Here is a 15,675-nt window from a genome sequence, read left to right on the forward strand (position 1 = left end):
AGATCTCACTATGCAAGGAAAATTCGCAAGCACTTGAATAAGAACTTTACAGTATATGACAATGGTCTTGTGGTAATCCCCCACCACCCCTGCCTGGGTGCCACTACCGATGTTAGGGTGTTTGACTCAAGGTCTGTCCGTCCCTTTAGATTATTGGAAATCCAGAGTCCATACACTTGGAGTAATCACTCCATGGACGCAGCATGTAAGGACGTAAATTTCCTCTGCAGTATGGTTGATGGAGTCCCAAAGTTAAGAACTGATGACAAAGAGGGTTATTATGCACAAATCCAGGGTCAACTTGCCCTTAGTGACTTACCTTGGTGTGATTTTTTAATATATCTATCAGGATCACGCGGTCTTTCTGTAGAGCGTACTAGATTTGATCCTACCTACTGAAACAATACACTTTTACAAAAGTTGACCACATTCTATTTTAAGCATTGCATTCCATCTGTTAATTCATGTGAAGTATCACTCTGCCACACCTACAGTGTAACTGTTAATACTGCATCAAAATTAATGGCTCAGTGGAGGCTCCTTTGAATGGATAAGCAAGGAAAACAAGTGTTTTAGTTATTGTTACAAAGGAGTGCTTTAGTTAACGTTCCTTGGATATGAACATAAGGACAAACATAAGTTAGATTACAGGTTCTTATTAAATAATATAATAAGCAGTTTTTTCAATCTCTATCTCAGGTTTCTGTCATGTTTTGTTTTGAAAGTAGGTCTTGATTTGTTTTACTGTTGCAAAAGTTAGTATTTGTCATACTCAGCTAAAATAGGATCCATAAAGTTTGAGAGTAGACAGCAAACTGTCCAACGTTGATTTATTGTTCCCAATGAGCTGATCGGGAGTCTACTGTTGAAAAAAAGAAAACGCCTAACTTTTCAAATGGCCCTTTACACATGAATTCTGTGTAGCTGTTGTCTGTGTTCTGTATTCTTATGACTTTCATCGAATTGTGATTTTTCTTTTAAAAATGTAGGGGTGTTAAGTTGTAGTCCGATTTTCTGTAAATCTCCTCCTATACCAAATCCCTTATCAGCCATTATGCTGTCACCTTCAAAGATCTCTGATACTCCCTTCTTCCCTGAGAGTAAATCGAGAAAACCACTCCTATAAACTATCTGTTTGTCGTATATGGACCCCGTATACAACTGTGAAATGAACATGAAGCCTCCCATAGAATCAACTCCAACCAAGGAATTCAATGTATTCGTAGATTTATAGTTTGAATAACTCTGAGACTGAATAACAAGGGAGGACGGACACTAAATTTTCAACGCAGTGCAGTCACTAATAATAATGTTATTTGGATAATCTTCCTTGAACGTTTTGGGCATGCGTTCAAGGATGACGTTCCTATGAGGCCACATTTTTAGGGTGCCAAGTTGAATAAACAACAGATTTAACCATGAAATAAATGTATTTGATATTGTCGCTTCTGCAACATTAAGTCTCATTGCTAAGTCAAGATTGGTCAGGCCTAAACGGAGTTTCATCAGAACTAGCCACAGATAAAACATGATCTCTTGAACCAGCCAGCATCAGTTTCTAGTGCCGAGCTCCCATCATCATCATCATTATCACTTTGTGTTTCTTGATCAGAATAACAACGAAGTATCAATTTCGTGCTCTTTGCTTGCCTTCGTGTTCCATTAAGTGATGTTTTCGTTTTCGGTGCCCTCCTGGGAGGAAAAAGTCAAGTACCCTTCGGAACTTTTCGTGGCTGGAAAACCCATTTAAATGGCTGAATTATTTCTTTTCTTTGTCTCTGGTGCGCGCCAGATCTCTCAAAACACTCATTGAGAATGTTCATAAAGGTATCTCAATGTAACATTGAGTTTTTTTTTGACTGAATGAAATGACCACAAAATGAACGGTCCACTTCAGGCGGTGTTAGTTTTATTATTATTACTATTATTATTATTATTATTAGTAGTAGTAGTAGTAGTATTAGCATTATTCGTATTATTATTATTAGTATTATTATTATCATTATTTCTTAAATTTCTATTTTTAGTTCTACTTATGTGTTTCGTTATTCTTTCAATTCACTTTTGAATTTTATTTTATTTCTAATTTTTCGTTTCTTTTCTTTTTGTTTTTTCTTTTTCTTTGTTACTTTTTTACACTCCGCACCCCGCACTCCGCGTTTTCGAAACATCCATTAACGATCTCGAACCGGAAATCATTCAGCCGTGACCTAAAACCGTCTAGAATGTTCTATTTGTCACGTAATATTCGAATTTAGAAACCTTGCAATAAGTTTCTGGAAACTCTACGTGTACTTGTATAAGAGCACGAGTGTCGTCCGTGAGTGAGCGATGAAACTGTAATGAAGCTGTTAGGTGCTGCAATCTGGGAAATTAAATAAACCAGTTTGTAACTGTTACCAACGATCCTTAGTTCTGTATGGGAACATAGGCGTAGGGGCAACTTTTTGCCAGGGGGGGAGGGAGGGGGGGCTGGTGAGCCAGTTACCCAAAAAAATTCGCTCAAGTTGTCCAAACATTTACGAAACTGAGTCGAAAAGAAACGAGGGTCGCTAGCGTTGCACTAACATAGACCTGCACATGAAGTTAAAATATTCTTAGATTTGATTCTGTCATATTAGCTCATAAAACACGTTAAAAGAAATAGCTGTCTCTGCCGTTTCGACGGCCGAAGATATCAATGATACGATCCATGTCATTGTTGACTACAGAGTTGGCATATGCCCTTTGAATGTTAATAAGTGCCATGTTACTGACACGTTTTTGCCCCATGGTGCTGCGAAGGTAAGTTTTTAATCTGCGCAACGCACTGAATGATCGTTCTGCAGAACACGATGTAGCAGGTATCACTGCGAGGATATGTACCACATTAGAAAATTCGGGAAACATATCAAATAGATCATCCTCGTGCATTGTCTCCCGCATTTCTGAAACAGTCATGCAACCTAATCCGCGCGCACGGCGAAAACTCGCGTACATGTTCTGCTCGGCTTCCAGAATCTCGCCGTCGATTTTGTAGAATTTAGCAACGCAGGAGAAACTTTCTTTATCAGGTGTTTCACTGTGACAGATATTTCCTAAAACACAGAGTATTTCCTGGTCATTTCCGCTAAACCTGAGCTCAAGCTCGGACAGCACCTTGTCGATGGACGGACAGCGCCTTGTCGATGGATGCATAGTAAGTGTTGATACGGTGGTGCGATTCCGGTGTCAGCTGCTTTTGTCTTTGCGCATGTTCACCTACAAGGGCTTGAGGGCGGTACGATGGCGTTTGCCTGGGTGCCCTGGCTTCTAGTAATTCAAACTGAGAATTGGCCAGCCACCTCTTCATTTTCAGACCCATTGCTGATACTATCTTCCATACGCTGTTGAAACTTTCTTCACTCCGACACTGGCGCAGGGTCTGGATGGTCATGTCGTCATTTCTACGAGCGGAGATGACGTCGACCGTCCTCCCCTGAAGATATCGGCACAGACTATTAGTATGGCTCAGGATTACTTTCAGCTCACACACTCCGAAAATAAAGTCCAAGTCACAAATTGAGGTCAATAAGGCTCTGCTCTCAGAGCAGGTATTTGGATCTTCTTGTGAAGACAGTGTGGGTAGGGCTTTTACAATGCGTTCCGTTTGCCCAAATTTGTCTTCTTGCCCAATTTTTTTTTTGGGGGGGTGGGGGGGGGGGGCGGCCCGTACGCTTATGTATGGGAATAACCCTGCTCCACATTGACACTCCTTATATCCTCCTTCCCTTTCAATAGGTCACGTTCGATATATCAATATTCCAGCGTGGCTTCGAGGCCTTTAGGACAGACTTCTATATTTGGTGGTGTTTTCTTTGTATCCAAGTCTCTTTTGAGAATTGAGGGACAAAATAAACTTTAAAAAATTGCAATTTGACCCGAAAGCCTCGGAACCGTGTTGAATATTGATATATCGAACGTGGCCTATTGGCAGCATTTTGTATCATTCAGGTAAACTAGTTTAGCAAATAATAATGAGCCCAAAATATTTCAGTACGAGAGTATTCGGCAACATTATTTGTGTATTGTTTCGTCTACGATAAAGAAAAATGGCAAAAAGTACGAGGCCTCCTACCTCCTCTCTTTTATGGCTCTGGCATTGCTGACATATATATATGACGTCACTGAGGAGTGATTTCACATCTCGATGGACAAGTGATTATTAATAAAGTAAAGAAGTTTTTCTGCTTTACACGCCATATGAGTTTCATCACTATAGAATGAATTATTTTGGAGATACACAGGGACCTTAAAAAGCCTAAATATAGTCAACTTTGACCGTGATATATACATATACATACATATATACATGCATATATATATATATATATATATATATATATATATATATATATATACATTTATATATATATATATATATATATATATATATATATATATATATATATAAAAGTGAATAAATGTTTGAAAGAAAATTCGCCCTGAGTGGGATTTGAACCCACGTCCCCCCGCTTACTAGTCGGGTGTGATATCCACTACACCATCAGGACAACCATGCTGGCAACACGACAATCGAAGATGTGATTTACGTGGCATGGAACGTGGTCTCCCGGGAAATTTTCTTTCAAGGTGACAAGGTAGGGGAAGCCTATAACTCCTTCATCCTTGTGGATCCTCCATTGTCATCCGCTTGACTTCGGTCGTGTATCATGAACTTGATCCTTGGTTGGATCTCAAAACGGAGTTATAGGCTTCCCCTACCTTGTCACCTTGAAAGAAAATTTCCCGGGAGACCACGTTCCATGCCACGTAAATCACATCTTCGATTGCCGTGTTGCCAGCATGGTTGTCCTGATGGTGTAGTGGATATCACACCCGACTAGTAAGCGGGGGGACGTGGGTTCAAATCCCACTCAGGGCGAATTTTCTTTCAAACATTTATTCACTTTAAAATATGATTACTTGGGGTGTACAGGGTTAGGGGTTCTCTCATATACAGTATATATATATATATATATATATATATATATATATATATATATATATAAAGTTAAGATGCTTCGAGCCAACAGGGATGCCACGCGCCAGAAGGATCCAAAAGGATTCGTAGTCCAAACCTCGAGTAATGAAATTTGTAGGCAATTGTGGAAAACGAGGACGGACAACTTCGAGCGAAAAAATATATATATACAGTAAAAAATCTAAGAAATCTAAAAAAAAGTTTAAAAATTTAATAAAAATAAACGTTTCGGTCAAAGACCTTCATCAGTTGCAGTGCAAGTGAATAATAAATTACAATAACCTTAAATAAGTTTACAGTATAAAAAATGACATCATATTACAAAGATGATTACATAACAGGGCGTGGTAACACATGAAAACGAAAAAATTAACCAATGATAAACAATCGGTGATTACTAAGCGAGATACTATGACAATGCGGTACAAAACTCAAAAGACACAAACCAAATAAGAATAAATAATCGAATATAATACAAATAAGATTAATATCAAAAAAGTAACGCGATTCGTCGAGTCAGCCGAAAGTGTGAAGGGACCCGCGTGTAAAATATTCAATGTGAATATTGAATATTTTACACGCGGGTCCCTTCACACTTTCGGCTGACTCGACGAATCGCGTTACTTTTTTGATATTAATCTTATTTGTATTATATTCGATTATTTATTCTTATTTGGTTTGTGTCTTTTGAGTTTTGTACCGCATTGTCATAGTATCTCGCTTAGTAATCACCGATTGTTTATCATTGGTTAATTTTTTCGTTTTCGCCCTGTTATGTAATCATCTTTGTAATATGATGTCATTTTTTATACTGTAAACTTATTTAAGGTTATTGTAATTTATTATTCACTTGCACTGCAACTGATGAAGGTCTTTGACCGAAACGTTTATTTTTATTAAATTTTTAAACTTTTTTTTAGGTTTCTTAGATTTTTTACTGTATATATATATTTTTTAGCTCGAAGTTGTCCGTCCTCGTTTTCCACAATTGCCTATATATATATATATATAGTAGTGTATAATGGGAACAGAAATCGAAACAACAAAGAAATGGGTGAAAATGTGTTCAGCCAGGAATCGAACCCGGGTCTCCTGGTTACCGGTCAGATGCCTTACCACTAGGCCACTGAACCAACCCCGCCATTCAGCGGAATTGGAAGGACCTTTTAAGTAGCAGGCTCCTGTGAGAATCACACATTTTCTGCAGTTAGGATCGCGTCACTCCGCTCAAGTCGATCAGCGATTCACAGTAAATTTCCCCCCGAATATGGAATAATTGAGTGGTAAGGCATCTGACCGGTAACCAGGGGCACGGGCACTGCACGGGCAGCAGTGACCCCCTTAGCTAGCGAGCAGTAGTGACTCCCGGGTTAGCGGACAACTGTGACTCCCTGGGCTAGCGGGCAGCATTGACTCCCTGGGCTAGAGAGCAGCAGTGACTCCCGGGTTAATGGGCAACTGTGACTCCCTGGGCTAGCGGGCAGCATTGACTCCCTGGGCTAGAGAGCAGCAGTGACTCCCGGGTTAGCGGACAACTGTGACTCCCTGGACTAGCGGGCAGCATTGACTCCCTGGGCTAGAGAGCAGCAGTGACTCCCGGGTTAGCGGACAACTGTAACTCCCTGGACTAGCGGGCAGCATTGACTCCCTGGGCTAGAGAGCAGCAGTGACTCCCGGGTTAGCGGGCAACTGTGACTCCCTGGGCTAGAGAGCAGCAGTGACTCCCGGGTTGGCGGGCAGCTGTGACTCCCTGAGGTAGCGGGCAGCATTGACTCCCAAGACTAGCGGGCAACAATGTACTTCCTAAGCTAGTGGGCAACAATGTACTCCCTGGGCCAGCGAGCAGCATTGAATCCCTGTGTTAGCGAAAAGCAGTGACTCCCTAGGCTATAGCGAGCAACAATGACTCCACGAGCTAGCGAGCAGCAATGACTTCCTTCCAATGGCTACTAAAATGCAGCGAGGATTCTTCTTAAGTGCGCGAAGACAAGATTGCTGACAAATAATTTCTGTGATCTCTTCCGCTCTCCTATAAGGAGGATTGGAACCCTGATGTGCTGAAGCCGCTCCTAAAGCAAGCATTATTGTTAAACAAAATTAAAGAATCGCTAATACACAAACCACTCGATCTAAAACCCGTTACCCAAACCCACGTTCGTGAAATATCAGCTGCATTTTTAGCTTGGGATAGCCACGGAGGGGTGGCTTATGGGTAACGTTGTAGATACTGGGTAAATCAAACCGCAGAACGTAGTTTTGGCTCTGTCAATTCCAAACCCGCTCAAACCACCCCCCGGGCATTTGACAGTTTGCTTTTAGAAGGTGGCAAATGCCTCACTGTGGAGCAGCTGGAGAATACGAAATCCCTATGGTGGGGCTGTGAGAAAAGTGCAAATGTCTTACCTATGGGATAGTTACAAAATTATATTTAATAGCGAAATTACCCTGTACTCGCAAGCTCTAACTTAACGTGAAAAAAAAAAAAAAATTATATTTGTTAAATACTTTTAAAATTTGATTATGACTGTTATTCACGTACTCAACTTTTTGGTATAAAGCGTATATATTGAAGATGATTTAAACATGGTAAAAAGTAGTGCTCACCAGTCTGCGCAAAGACAAAGGCAAAATAGCGGTGGCTGTATTAAATGAATGATAAAATATAGTTAGCTCGAGGTACTTTTGTTTCGTGGAGTATGAGTCTAAGGCCCCGTTTCAAACGTCGAAATTTACATGTGCCGAACCTAATAGCCCCAATTAAGTACATGACGAGGTCGACGTCTGAATCTATTGAGCTCGACACATGTTATTTGGGTCGACCCGAAAATTAAGTTCGACATGGCCAGTCGGTCAGTTCGACTTCGGTGCGACTCCGATTCAGACGTCCAACTTTTCATGTACCGAACCTAACGCATGCATTAAAAATACATTAAATAAATTAATTTTTACCCACAGTTCTGCACATTTCCCATGTTTGTCATGCGCAGACAACCTGTTTTGATCTTTTGGAACAAAATAGCGTGAAGAGCGGGACGATATATGTTCCTCTTACTTCGAGAGCACGAAATATACTTCTGCATGCGGTGTTCCGTATTTGAAAACGACGAAACTGTAGTGGGTTGGAAAGCAGGCAGTTCGGTGGCGTACTGACTGCGAGTCATGTTTTTGAGGGAAAATGACAAAATAAATGAATCTTGAAGAAACCGACGACAGGAACGAACTGGACGAGGAATTGTTCCATTCAAGCGATAACATCAGGGGAACCAAATTCAAAAATCGTCTTGGATTGTTTAATGCTTATTGCAGCTGGAGTCGCCTTCTTCGACTTGTTCTAGCCTCCTTTATCGCACTTGGAAGAAAAGCAAGCTCTTCATTTCCACAATTTGTCTTTTTCTTTTGGGTCGACCCAAATTGGTATTAGGTTAGGCACATGTAAAGTTCGACGTTTGAACCGGGGCTAAGAGCGAAAAACCGAACTTGCTCGAGCTGTTAACGGTTGCCGCTCGGTATTGTAGACCAGAGTTTGAAGACTCCCATTGACGAAACAGGGCAAATGGTTTTGTAGAAAAATACAAAGTGAAAGTTCTGTACAGCCCCGCAAATGATCCCGGCCAGCAAATGATTCCTGTTCCGCAAATGATCCCCAAATGTACCGCAAATGATTCCAGGACCGGAAATGATACCCAGATTGTAACATGAATGATCCCGAACCGGAATTTGAGGACTCAGGAATTTGAACAGTTGATTTAAAATTTACGCAATCGCTTTTTTTTATTACTGTGAAACTCAGAAAACCGTGAACATTTGGATTTGATTCCAAAAGGTTAATTTGGTACTGAACCAATCACAATAAAGTTCAAGATACGCGAGGAAACCTCAAAACCACAACCAATAGACCAAGTTTGATCAATAAATATTCTAACATCGATTCCAGGCTTTCGGGTCAAAATTGCATATCTTTTAGGGTTCTTTTTTCTTTTAATTCCCAAAAGAGACTTGGATACAAAAAAAACACCACCAAATAGAGAAGTTTGTTCTGAAAGCCTGGGAGCCATTTCAGAATATTAATATATTGAACGTGGCCTATTACTTCTGGTGTTTGCGGTTTAGTTTTCTCACGCTTAATTGGCTTTTTTCTTGCTACACAATAATCATCGTTCAATATTTCTGGTATTCACGGGTTTCTGAGTTTCACAGTAATGATACAATATTTTGATAGAACAGTTACTATATGAAAAGAAAGAAGACGTGCAGTATGAACGATTTGAATGCAAATTTTACAACTTTAAAAATGATATCCAACGTCACGAAATCCTGTTTTTGAAGTTTGTAGTTTAGCTAGTAGATCGTTCCCTGAATGACTTTACTGGGTCCGAGACTGAGATGTATTTTTTTTTCTCCTAACATTTTATTATTATCACAACTTCACTTACATCACTTTCACTACAAAACGTAAGGTTAAAAAAAAATTGCATCACAATAAGTAAGATTACAACTAACACTTAATTCCTAATATATCCAGTCTTGCTTTGAGGCTTACCGTATATTAAATTATTACCATTTACGGTAAGGAGAGGAGAGGCTTCCATAGCGAAAGAAATTTTGCCTTTTGGCCTTTAGAATATAAAATCGATCTTTGCACAATTAACTGGTCTTTAAGAAATTCAAGAAAGTGAACAAAGCTTGGGAGAGACTGGGACTGGACGCCAAATGGAGTAGTCGTGCTTTTTTGTCGCTCCGACGCTGCTTTGCCGTTGCATCATATCAGTTCCATAAAATTAGCTAAATAAGCCTCAAACTAGTTAGAGGACCTTTGCTTTTCCTTTTCGTCATGCCTACCGAAAAGCGAGCAAGACAAGAGAGAAGCTTAAGTAGTGAAGATGAAAGAACACCACAACATGAACACGTGGCCGACGCCATCTTGGAAAGCATACACGAAAAGTTAAAGAAGCTGGACGTGCTCGAACAGATAAATGGAAGATTGCTGACGATTGACAATACCGTGAGTGATATGGAAAGAGGACTAAACTCTATGACAGAAGACCTGCAAAAGGTTAAGACGGATTAAGACTCAAGAGCAGATAACGTTACGGTCGAAGCGCTGAAAGATGAAATCGAGGAATTGCAAAACAGGTCAAGGAGGAACAACTTAGTCCTCTACAATATACCAGAGAAAGCTGAAGGAGGAGATTGCATCCCATTTACACCCATTTACACAAGATTTCATCACCCAGCATATGGGCCTCGAAACGATATGTGGCCATGTCGAGCTGGAGCGAGCGCACCGCACGCCAAGCAAAGCGCCTTCGGCAAGATTTCCGTGTAACCCCATACATTTATTATGCATACAGTTCTTTGTTTAACTAAACAATAGCGAAAACAATAGCGCTCCTTTGAGACTTATCTGATTGGAATAACTCTAAATTCTACCTTTTTTTTGTGTCGCATACTTTTAGACTCAGATTTTTTTGGAATTTGCTATCTAAAATACGCAAAAACGGAACGATTTCTTGGAGACTGGTGTTATTATGAATAAGTTAAGTTTTACTACGTTGAATGTTAGAGTTTAAACAGTTCAAAAAAACGAAGAGCTATCTATCTTTAGGCAACTACACATCAAGAAGTACTCAATAATTTTCTTGCAAGAGACATATAGCTCTACTGACCAAGAAAAAATTTGGAGTAATGAGTGGGGCAGTAAAGTGTACTTTAGTCATGGAAGTAAACAGAGCAAAGGAGTCGCAATTCTGTTTAACCCTCGACTTAAAGTGCTAGTAGGAAATTAAATTTGTTGCGAAAACGGCAGGATTCTTATCCTGCAGTTTTGTATTGATGATCAGAAATTTGTATGTGCTAATATTTACGCACCCAATAATGGTAACGCGCAAGTTATATTTTTTAAACAACTCAAATCTTTACTGCAACAGTTTCCCAGCGACCGCATTATAGTAGGTGGTGATTTTAATTGCCCTCTTTCCAAAACCGATAAAGAAGGAGGACGGGATATTTCGTCAAGAAAAAATGTTGCCAGTGAGATCGAGCAATTGATGTGTATTTTAGATTTAAACGACGTGTGGAGAACACTACATCCAGGAGAAAAAGTAATTTACTTGGCGAACATCTGACTTGAAAATAAAATGCAGATTAGATTATTGGCTAATAGCACGTCATCTTTTACAAAAATGCCCCGTGCAAAAATGTGAAATTAAACACGCTGGACATTGCGATCACTCTTTAGTGACAGTGGTATTGCAAATTAACATGGAATACCCAAGAGGACCAGGATTCTGGAAATTCAATTCCTTCCTCTTAGAAGATGATGTACATACAGAAAAATTAATGTTTAAAATTCCGCACTTTATCAACGAGTATCAGGATCTTGAAGATAACGGACTCCTTTGGGAGTTGATTAAAATGGAAATAAGGGCGTTTCCAATTAGTTATTCAAAACAAAAAGCTAAAATGAAAAAAGATTATGAAGAAGATCTAATACAAGAAGCCTCAAAACTGGAGAATCTGGTTGAAAACTTCCCATCACCTAAAGCTGTCGAGAAATACACTTAAGTTAAGGACGAACTGCAAAAGATTTCCTACGATCGAACAAGGGGCGCATGTGTGCGTTCCAAAGCCCGTTGGCACGAGTTTGGCGAGCGAAGTTCGAAATATTTCCTTAATCTTGAGAGACGAAATTAAGACAACAAATGCATTATCAGCCTTATAAAAGAAAACGGAAGCAGCATCATGGACACAAAGAAAATCTTAAAAGAACAAAAAAGATACTATCAATTTTTATACTCGTCACAAAATCCTCAAGTAAACGGTCCTAAATTCGATGTGTTCTTCGCTAATGACAAGATCAAGACGCTGAACGACGAACAACGAAAGAACTGCGAGGGCTTGCTGAAGGAGAATGAGTGCTTGAATGCCTTAAAATGCTTTCAAAAGAATAAATCTCCTGGCAATGACGGTTTTACTGCTGAATTTTACAGCTTCTTTGGGACTGAGATGTATGATAACACAGGATTTTTACTATATCCTCAAATTTGGAGAAAACTGAGAAGTCCCAAGTGGATTGACTACATTTTTACTACGGCAACTAGCACGAAGGAATCGTAGGCAATTTCGTGGGACCCCGTGGCTATCTGGGACGCAAGTGTAAGAAGTGTTCAGGGAAAAGTTCTAAGCGGTTAATTAGATTTCAGAGGCATCTTCGAAGATGCATGATTCTTTTTGCAGTGCGTTTCCTTAACGAAAACTTCATGCAGTCGACATATTTCAATTTAGTATTTTGCGCAGTATGATAGACTTTTTTTATTGCTGCTTTTATGCCTGAGGTACTTGTCTTTTCTTCACTTAAGATAATGGACTTTTCATAGAGTCCACGCCATTTCTAACTTTTTGCGGTGGAATCAGTTCCGTTCCCGGGATCATTTGTGGTACAATTTGGGGATCATTTGCAGTTCGGGGATCATTTCCGGGCCGGGATCACTTGCGAGGCTGTACAGTTTAGGCTGTAAAAATTACGCGCTTATCTTTTGTCACGCTGTATGGTTTTATTTCGATTAACATTCTCGAAAAGTTCAACAAGCGTTCAAAGCAGTTTGCGTATCTTTCACATTAAAAAAGGCCATTTTGGCAATTTATAATGGTTCGAATAAACCAAAGCTCGAGAATTTTCTAGCAAGTGAATAGCAATAAATGACTGGGCTAGATGGAGCTCGAGCGCAATTTTATTTTGAAAACCAGCAATAGTTTGTTTATCTGTCAAGTAGACCGCGATCAACGCAAGACCCACTAGAGCTCCCGGAGAAAACACAGGACTAAAATAATAGCGTTTAAGGCATTTTTTTGGCTGTCTTTCCTTGTTTAAAATATAGATAAATTTCCAGTTTCAAACAGACTTTATCTAGTTGGTATCGAAGCTTACTTACTTGCCTAGACACGTCCCACATAAATTAAGAAGTTTCCCGCGCATTTTATTTATGAGGCACACCTCAATCCTGACGTCATCAACGTTAATGTAATCAACCACATAAAAAGGATAATTTCAATGGCTATATACTACGAAAGTGGGATATTTTGTTCGGGTCCATCGAACTTCGTCAGCCACAAAAAAGTGTTAAGAAGAGTTATGTGATGTTCATTATGGTCTCTTGGTTGTCGAGGAGGCGAAGATGGTCTCATAAATGTTGGCTTATTCGAAGCTATTGTCTATGTTCAAAAAGGGCTTCCATAACGGGATCTCAATTGCTTCACTTATGCGACGTTTGAGTGTGTTGCTTTCCGTGGCAAGAATCTTTGTTTTGCTAGAATTCACCTGGTACAAAATCTCCAAAAATCTTGGTGATTTTTATCAAGTGACATTTTGAGAAGACCAAAACAAAACGACAGCCAAAGTTGAGTTCGAACTTTACCTTACGACGTGGAAACGTTTTGTACGAGGTGGTGATGGCTTCCTGGGAAGATAACACGTTATTTTCGCTGAGGTTTTGGAAGCAGATCGCTTTGTTAAAGAAACTAGAGTGCTACGTTCGTAAAAATATGTCCAGAAATGTAAGCTGCCTGTTTGTACTGTTGAGCGATCAGTTTACGTGAAAGACTGTATCTATTTGAAATAAAGAAGATTATAATTGATTTCAGTCTTTCCATGCTTTTAGTCTTTATTTCACTCTCAATTCAGACTGACCTTAAGGTGGTATGGTACCTAAAATGTGGCGATGCTCATGAAAAATTCAATTTCTTGAAAATACATGTACAATATTTAAGACACTTGTCAAAACATTTTGAAACGATCTTGCCGAATTTGCCTCTAAATGAGTGTACATGAAGTTTAAGGAAAGTACACAGTCTAAGTCTGAGTTTTTTTTTTCTTTACGTAGCAATGAGACCTAGTTGCACTGAATTTAAATTTCTACAATTGAATTTAAACCAATGGTTTAATATGTGTCTATACCTTAGTGGCCACTCTCAGTTGTTGCGTAATGTGTTAAATCCTGTTGATTAGTAAGAGCCATTTGGAGTAAAGTTAATCTGGAATCAAACTTGTTCTAGTAAATATTTTTGCCTGAACTATTCCTCGTACGGTTTTCCTGTCCAAGTGAAGTATATGCCTATCAGTGGATGAATACATGTAATTGAGAAGTTAGTTATAGTTAATAATTGGCACAAAATTAAAACAAAAATAGTGTATGTACCTTATAAGCAGCTGAAAGTACTCAATTGTTTCAACTTTATATTGACACGTCACAACACATCATGTTGCTTCTCATTTCTGTCTAAGCACCTTTATTGCAATGTCAATGACCAGCTGTCAAGAACTGTATTGGATTTGGGCGTACATTTGCAGAGTAGAGGTGTTAGCACAAAAGTTGTAACCCAATGTAGAAGTTTTTGTGTGTGCATTTCTCCAATCAGGAGGACAACAGCCTCTCCCTTGTTATGGATGAAAATAAAGGAATTATGGAATTGATACTGCCTTTAACTCAGAAAAAGGTCCCAGATATCCATCAGCATTTAGTTAACAATGGGCTTCACTTTTCATAAACTAACAGACCTTAGTGGAATCTGTGTCTGACCTTGACTGAGCATGTCTTTTCTTACTTTCCAATTATGAGTAATTATGTTTAACACAATTATTTTTTTTTCATTATGAAAAAAATATTGTGTTCTGGTACGTTGTGTTGAGAAATCGTATCAATTATCCTTTACTGATTAGTGATATGTACCACTCTCACGATTGCTTTTCTTGTGACAACCAATTAAGTCCAGTGATTGCCTTATAATACAAAAGGATTCTTGCTTCTCAGTTCTCACAAATTTGTTCCCGAATAAAGAACTTTTCAAGTGGTTATTTCAACTGGCGGCCTTGGAAAATTTATGATCCCTTACGAAACCCATTTATTCCTGAATTTGTGTAAAACAGAGGAACTCATATCTATGAGAGTTGTCTGGATGTGGAATGTTAAATATATAGCACGGGTTTTTACAATTTTATTTCTCCTTTACTTCTTAGATACATTTAACCTGGCGAACTACAAATTTTTGCCCCTGTTCATCCACACGGATAATTCGTTTCAAGTATAATCAAAGTGGCTAGAGCCACTCAACTTGGAAAATGTATCTTCTGTAAACAGTCACAATTTTGATGTCCCAGCTTACTTGCGGTTTTAATTCGTAGGTTACGTTAAAGTTGAATCCCACTGGCATTGTTAAGAAATAGTGCAAAACGCAACGGTAAGAGAATACAAAAGGAGATGTAACACTCTTCAAAACATTCATGAAGTTATCGGTCCGAGAGACCGAGTTATCCTGGTCCGAGAGACCGAGACAATTATAGAGAAAGTACCGCTTCTTGTCCGATCACAAAAGCAAGGAATAATTCTCATTTTCACTCCTCTTATTTTTTTTTGTTCTTTATTTTCCCAGCCAGTATCAGTGATCGTTTTCTGTCTTTGTTAATTTTCTCATCTTAGAAATTGAAAAAAAGGCGCTCAGCGTAGAGTCACTATATATACCACAAGGACAGCACCACGTCTCGTCCGCTCAACAAAGTTAAGCCCTGTTCGTCGGGGTTCGCACTTGGATGGGTGACCAATTACGAATACCCCGTGTATTAGTAACGTTTTTTTTTCTGTTGTTTTCTTTCCTTTTCCAAGGCGATATTAAAGACTACA

At 39.2% G+C, this 15,675-nt stretch overlaps 1 protein-coding gene, 1 long non-coding RNA gene and 2 pseudogenes across 3 annotated transcripts in view; 2 read left to right on the forward strand and 2 right to left on the reverse strand.

The window, feature by feature from the left end:
- LOC149105411 (uncharacterized) overlaps nt 1-1,428 on the forward strand; it is a 2,257-nt pseudogene extending 829 nt beyond the window's left edge.
- LOC149105403 (uncharacterized) overlaps nt 1-15,675 on the reverse strand; it is a 110,051-nt gene that overhangs the window by 93,513 nt on the left and 863 nt on the right. The window lies entirely within an intron of this gene.
- Nucleotides 1-15,675, forward strand: part of LOC149105409 (insulin-like growth factor-binding protein complex acid labile subunit) — a 43,109-nt gene that overhangs the window by 13,333 nt on the left and 14,101 nt on the right. The gene's annotated exons all lie outside the window — the stretch shown is intronic.
- On the reverse strand, nt 904-1,810 carry LOC110059741 (uncharacterized; annotated as a pseudogene).

The sequence above is a fragment of the Orbicella faveolata genome, unplaced genomic scaffold (genome assembly GCF_042242905.1).
Source record: "Orbicella faveolata isolate gen_17 unplaced genomic scaffold, um_ofav_v1 contig_34, whole genome shotgun sequence".
In the NCBI taxonomy this organism is placed as follows: domain Eukaryota; kingdom Metazoa; phylum Cnidaria; class Anthozoa; order Scleractinia; family Merulinidae; genus Orbicella; species Orbicella faveolata.